Source organism: Furipterus horrens, unplaced genomic scaffold (assembly GCF_987537825.1).
Source record: "Furipterus horrens unplaced genomic scaffold, mFurHor1.1.pri manual_scaffold_17, whole genome shotgun sequence".
In the NCBI taxonomy this organism is placed as follows: domain Eukaryota; kingdom Metazoa; phylum Chordata; class Mammalia; order Chiroptera; family Furipteridae; genus Furipterus; species Furipterus horrens.
In genome coordinates this window covers 22,796,272-22,803,387 of record NW_028327187.1, presented here as the reverse complement: position 1 = coordinate 22,803,387, position 7,116 = coordinate 22,796,272, and the positions used below count along the sequence as shown (strand labels likewise).

General features: G+C 40.5%; 1 long non-coding RNA gene, 1 other non-coding gene and 1 pseudogene across 2 annotated transcripts; 2 read left to right on the top strand and 1 right to left on the bottom strand.

The window, feature by feature from the left end:
• The first annotated feature begins 93 nt into the window (after positions 1-93).
• LOC149990674 (uncharacterized) lies at positions 94-6,549 on the top strand. The gene is made up of 4 exons (XR_016508583.1): positions 94-207; positions 3,298-3,558; positions 4,060-4,239; positions 5,628-6,549. It is a non-coding gene; the product is annotated as an uncharacterized LOC149990674 (long non-coding RNA).
• On the bottom strand, positions 1,782-1,886 carry LOC149990676 (U6 spliceosomal RNA). The gene has a single exon (XR_016508744.1). It is a non-coding gene; the product is annotated as a U6 spliceosomal RNA (small nuclear RNA).
• Positions 1,876-1,938, top strand: LOC149990675 (U6 spliceosomal RNA; annotated as a pseudogene).
• Positions 6,550-7,116: the final 567 nt, after the last annotated feature.

Here is a 7,116-nt window from a genome sequence, read left to right as displayed (position 1 = left end):
CTTACTGCTACCTGGCCTCTAGGGTTTCTTCCTTGTTGGTGCTCCAAACTTCTTCCTGTCTCTGACCTGCCCCTCCCCTCCCCTCCCTTCCTCTTCCAGCGCTCCTTGAGACTGGAGACTTAAAGATGAGCCACAGGCCTTTGCACTTGTTATGCAGCCACCCTTGATTCCTCCGCCTTCTTACTCCCCTACACACTCGCAGATGTAGTGAGTACTCAAGGCTACTTGATTCTACCTCTGAGACATGTCTTATTGACCACCTTTCTGCACTCTGTCATTCTCAGTGTTTCAGGCACTGTTTAGGCCCCATGACCCTTTGTTCAGTTAGCCTCCTGTTTGGACTCTCTCCTTCCACTCTTGCCTTTTTCTACCCCCATCTCCCAGACAGCAACCAGAGGGATTTATCTAAGATGTATAGGTGACTGTGTTACTCTTCTGCTTAAAATCTTCCGTTGTCTCAGCAGTACCTATACCCCTTAGCATGCTAATAAGGCCCTCCGCAATCCTTTTCTGACGTACTCAATACTCTTAACAAAATAAACTGGCCACCCATTAAAGACAGCAGTGCCTGGGACAACTCATACCTCAAATTCTCCCCCTTGTAAGGAGACCAGACAGTAACATTCACAGGACCCTTGGAGTATCATTAACGATAGAATTTTTTTAATTAAATTTTAATAATGTTGATAAAGAGGAGTAAGGTGCAGCTACCACGAGTCCCCTCCCCGCAAGTATAAGGCCCGAAGAATTCTCCCCAGTTGCCCACCTGAGCAATGACCTGCCAGCAGCTCTTCCTTGGGCTCAGATTTCTGATGCCTTTGCTCACAGATTCCCTCCATTTATAATGCCTGTCTCTGCCTTTGGAATACTACCTGTCTTTCCAGGCCCAGGGGAAATGCCATGTCCTCAAATAAACCTTCCGGGATCTTCTACGAGAACTATTTTATATTTTTTTATTGTTATTCTATTACAGTTGTCCCAATTTCCCCCTTTGACCTCCACTGCCCAGCCCAACCTGTGCTCCCACAGTCAACCTCCACACCATTGTCCATGTCCATGGGCCATTCATGCATGTTCTTTGACTAGTCCCTTCCCCTTCTTTCCACCATTAGCCCCCTTCCACCTCCTCTCTGGTTTCCATGTTTCCATGCCCCTGACTCTATTTTGCTTGTTAGTTTATTTTGTTTATTAGATGCCTCTTACAGGTGAGATCATATGGTATTTGTCTTTCATTGGCTGGGTTATTTCACTTAGCATAATCTTCTCCAGTTCCATTCAAGCTGTCTCAAAAGTAGGAATTCTTTCTTTCTGCTGAGTAGTATTCCATTGTGTAAATGTACCGCAGTTTTATTTGACCCACTCTTTTTTAGTTGTTAAATTTAAATATAGTTGGTCTACAATATTATATTAGTTATATTAGTTTCAGATGTATTGTATAATATAGTGACTCAATATTTTTATACCTTGCAATGTGATTACCCTGCTAATTCTAGTAAACATCTGTCACCATGTAATCCTATCTAAATATAATTACCTGTATTCCCCTTCACATTTTTCACCCATTTTCCCTCATCCTCCCCTCTGGCAACCATCCCTTTGGTCTCTTTTTCTATGAGTCTGTTTTTGTTTTGTTTGTTCATTTGTTTTGTTTTGTTTTAGATTCCACATATAAGTGAAACCATATGGTATTTGTCTTTCTGTTTGACTTCTTTTGCTTCTTAGTATAATACCCTCTAGGTTCATCCATGTTGTTGCAAATGGCAAGATTTCATTCTTTTATTTTTAATATGAAACACTTCACAAATTTCCCTGTCATCCTTGCACAGGGGCCATGCTAATCTTCTCTGTATTGTTTCATAAAAAAGAATGAAGTCTGTGCTCGCTCCGGCAGCACATATACTAAAATGGGAATGATACACAGAAGATTAGCATGGCCCCATTCTTAATCCATTTATTTACCAATGGACACCTAAGTTTGCTTCTATATCTTGTCTATTATAAATAATGCTGCAATAAACACAGGTGTTTTGTTTTCTTCAGATAAATACCCAGAAGTGGAATTGCTGAGTCCTATGGTAGATCTATTTTTAGTTTTTGAGGAATCTCCGTATTGTTTTCCATAGAGGCTGCACCAATTTGCAGTCACACCAAGAGTGCATAAGGGTTCCCTTTTCTCTCTTTCCTCACCAACACATGTTATTTGCTGACTTTTTTAACTTCATTTTTAATTATTTTTAGGTATTTTATTTATTTAGTTTTAGAGAGAGAAGGGAGGGAAAAGAGAGAAACATCAATGTGCAAGAGAAACATTGATCAGTTAGTTGCCTCTCACATGGTCCTGACCGGGTACCTGGACTGCAATCCAGGTCTCTGTCCTGAACTGGAATCAAACTGGCAACTTTTCAGTTTCCAGTATGATGCCCAACCCACTGAACCACACCAGTCAGGGCTATTTGTTGACTTTTTTATAATAGTCATTCTGACAGGTGTGAGGTGCTGTTATCTCATTGTGCTTTTGATTTCCCTGATGATTAGTGATGTTGAGCATCTTTTCAAGTCTGTTGGCCATCTGTATGTCTTTGGAGAAATGTCTCCTCATGTCCGCTGTCCATTTTTGGACTGGATTGTTTATTTATTTATTTTTTTCTTATTGAGTTGTATGGGTTTTTTGTATATTTTGGAAATCAAATCCTTATTGGACATGAGAATATATTCTTCCATTCAGTAGGTTGTGTTATTGGGAAAACCGGACAGACACATGCAAAAAAATGAAACTGGATCACTCTTTATACACCATATGCAAAAATAAACTCAAAATAAATACTTAAATATAAGGCCTGAAACCACAAAACCCATAGGAAATAAAAATAGGTAAGTAGCCCTGGCTGGTGTGACTCAGTGGATTCAGTGCTGGCCTGCAAGCTGAAAAGTCGCTGATTTGATTCCTGGTCAGGGCACATGCTTGGGTTGCAGACCAGGTCCCCATTTGGGGGTGTGTGAGAGGCAATGGATTGTTTCTCTCCCTCTCTTTCCCCCTCCCTTCCCAAAGCTCTTTCTAATAATAAATAACTAAAATATTTTTTATGAACATAGGTAGTAAATTATTTGACATCAGTCTGAGTAACTTCTTTTTTGATATGTGCCCTTGAGTAAGGGAAACTAAAGTAAAAATAAACAAATGGAACTTCTATTAGCTCCTGCTTTATCACCATAGAACATTGCTTATTCTGCTTTGCAATTTTTCCTGACTTACATAATCACTATTCATATAAATGTCTTCCTTTCTCTCCTACCTAGACTATGAATTCCTCAGCTGCCAGCACCAATGCCTGATCCAGAAAAGACATCAATACAATTGGATGAAATGAAATCCTTCAACTCCACAGTATCTGAGGCTCTAAGTAGGGCCAGAAAGGATCTTAGACCATGCGTCATACAACTACACTCCCTTCCCTAGGTCACCTCCATCTTGACCCAGCCAACATGTCATTTTGCAAACACAAACTGGTTTGGCAGCAGAGCATTACAAAAGGACCAAAGCCTGTACTTCCCTTGCAGGTCAGACTGGTTTATGGTATAGTATGTGGTTGTGGAAAATGTAACTGGTATAGTTCACATGAGAATTCAGTGTAGAAAATTTCCCTCGTGCCATAGAAAATAACTGAGTTTCCACATGAAGACATAACTCCTACCTTTGAGAGGTTTGGGACTCCTATTTGCCCAGGCTATCCTTGGGCTCTATATCCCTACAGACCTTGAATTCTGTGTTATAAGGTATTCTTTTTTATAAAGTATGCATCTTGATTTGTGTTGTTCTTGCATCATTTAATGCATATTTATTTTTTTCCAATTATATTACAAGCTACACCCTGGCAGGGTTTCCTCATCCCTAAAATGGGGACGAGAATCCTTGGCCTACCCTGTTAACAGTTTACCAGCCTGTTAAAAGATTCTATGGTGGTAATATTTACAGCATGTGTAATAATGTAAGTATAGGGTACTCTTCAAATGTAAGGTCTGTTTTTTTTTAATTAAAAAAAATATTTTATTTATTTTCAGAGCAAGGGGAAGGGAAGGAGAAAGAGAGGGAGAGAAACATTGATTGGTTGCCTGTCACACACCCACAACTGGGGACCTGGCCCACAACCCAGGCATGTGCCCTTACTGGAATTGAACCAGCGACCTTTTGGTTCACAGGCCAGCGCTCAGTCCACTGAGCCACAACAGCCAGGGCATGAGGTATGTTTTATTATTACAATTTTAAAAACCTTTACACTCTACTACTTAGGTATGTGCATTTGAGATTCCACATTTGGAATCAAAGCCTTTCCTGCAAATTTCTGGCCATAATGCTTTAAATCATGGTTTCCCAAATTTACCAGAAGATAAGAATCACTGGGAGACCTTGTTAAAAACACATTCCTAAAATCTACACTAGACCTACCAAATAAAAAATTCCAGATAAGATTCTGCTCTAACGATTCTAAAGTGCAGTTTGTCCACACCACCAATTTTTTGACACCAGCTGCATGTCCTACAATTCCACTAGATTTTTTAAATTTTATTTTTCAATTACAGTTTACATTCAATATTATTTTTGTATTAATTTCAGGTCTGCAGCAAAGTGTCCCCCCCCCTATATTTCCTGTACCCATCTGGCACAATACATACTTATTACAATATTATTGACTATCTTCCCTACACTGTACTTTATATCCCTGTGGCTATTTTGTAACTACCAATTTGTACTTCTTAATCCCGTTGCCTTTTCACCCATTCCCCCAACTTACCTCCCCTCTGGCAACCATGAGACGGTTCTCTGTATATATTAGTCTGTTTCTATTTTGTTTATTTATTTTGTTCTTTATTTTTAAGTATATTTTGTTGATTATGCTTTTATAGTTGTCTGAATTTTTGCCTTTGCCCCCCTCTGCCCAGTACCCCCTTCCTTCCTGCAGTTCCCCCTTAGTTCGTGTCCATGGATTGTGCATATCAGTTCTTTGGCTTCTCCCTTTCCTATACTGTTCTTAACATCCTCCTTTCTGTTTTGTTCCTACCAATTATGTTACTTTTGTTCTTTAGATCCCACATATAAATGAAACCATATGGTATTCTTCTTTATTTGACTAATTTCACTTAGCATAATACTCTCTAGGTCCATCCATGGCTGTCACAATGGTAAGGCTTCATTCTTTTTATGCCCATGTAATATTCCATTGTATATATGTACCACAATTTCTTTATACACCTGCCTATCGATGGGCACTTGGGTTATTTCCATAGGTTGGCTACTGTAAATAACACTGCAATGAACACAGTGGTGCATATATTCTTTCAAATTAGTGTTTCGGGTTTCTTCAGATATATACCCAGAAGTGGAATCACTGGGTCTGATTCAAGTCAATTTTGACAATATTCACCCAAAGATAACATCAGTTCCCACAGGTAAAGGGCTCAATCCCATAAGACTGCCCTGCACTTCATATGCAAATCACAAGTCCAGGTTGATACCTGTGCTGTACTTCTGAACTACTATAACTCCCTCCTTGGATTTGATTAATTTGCTGAAGTTGCTCACGGGATTCAGGAAACTAGTTTACTCACTAAATTACTGGTTTACATCCAAGGATATTAAAGGATATGAATCAACATCCAGAAGAAGAGACACACAGGCAACGTCCAAGACAAAGGAGCTTCTGTCTCTGTGGATTTTGAGGCCCAGCATGGCAGCATGTGTAAGAATTTTGGTTCACCAACCTGGAAGCTCTCTAAATCTTGTCTTTTGGGGGTTTTATGGAGACTTCATTACATATGTATGATTAACGAAATCATTGACCACTGGTGATTTATTCAACCTCTGGGCCCCTTAACACTCTGCAGAGGTCAGCGGTGGGTGGGACTAAAAGTTCCAACCCTCCAATCATGTAGTTGGTGCAGTCAGGTGGTTGGCAATCAGCTCTCCCATCCTTAGGAGTGGTACGAGAGTCACCTCGTCATAAATTCAGGTGTGGCTGAAAGGGGTTAAAAGTGGATAAAGCAATGGGACATTTACACAATGGAATACTACTCAGCTGTAAAAATGAAGACAATTCTACCCTTTGCAACAGCATGGCTGGACCTGGAGAACATTATGCTAAGTGAAATAAGCCAGTTAGAGAAAGACAAATATCATATGATTTCACTCAAATGTGGAATCTAATGAACAAACTGAACTAATGATATAGAGAAATCTGACCAGATCACTGGGGAGGAGTATGGAAGGGCCATAGGAGGAAGTTGCCTGAGGCAATGGTAAACAGTCTAGGACAGGATTGGCTGAGAAGCTGAATGCCTCCAGAGCACATGGAATTATGGGCAAGAAGATTTAACATAAAAAGGAGGGGACGACCTTCCCAACTAGAGGAGAGGACCGGTCTTCGGTCAAGGGTATACGAGTAGCTGCGTTCCCCTGCTAGAACCTCCAAACAAGCTCTCAAGGTCCATTTGTAGGAGAACGTAGGGTAGTCAAGCTTCCAAGACTCCAGACACATCCAAATGAGGCGCTGCACGTGGCAGTCGGCCTTCCTTTAAATAAATAAATAAATAAATAAATAAATAAATAAATAAATAAATAAATAAAAATAAAAAAGGAGGGCAGCCCTGGCTGGTGTGGCTCGGTAGACTGAGTGCCGGCCTGTGAACCAAAGGGCCACTGATTTGATTCCCAGTCAGGGCACATGCCTGGGTTGCAGGCCAGGTCCCCAGTTGGGGATATGCGAGAGGCAACCACACATTGATGTTTCTCTCCCTCTCTTTCTCCCTCCCTTCCCCTCTTTCTATAAATTAATTAATTAATTAATTAATTAATAAACAAAGCTAGGAAAATAAAAGAGAGCAGAGATATGCTCTCTTGGTCCCTCTTTCTCAAGGATGCCTGGATGCTAGTGCTGCAGCTTCCTGTGTTTTCTAATGGATGGTATTTGGGATGGGAAGGAACTCCAGGTGCAGCCTAGGATCAGTTGGCCTGGCAGAGGGTGGCAAGGTTATTCTTCTTTGTGTGCTCTAGAGGGAACAAGCGCTGATGCAGAAGCCTGCCGTTCTTCCATTGTGTAGCTTTTGTATCTTAGGTTGTTGTAA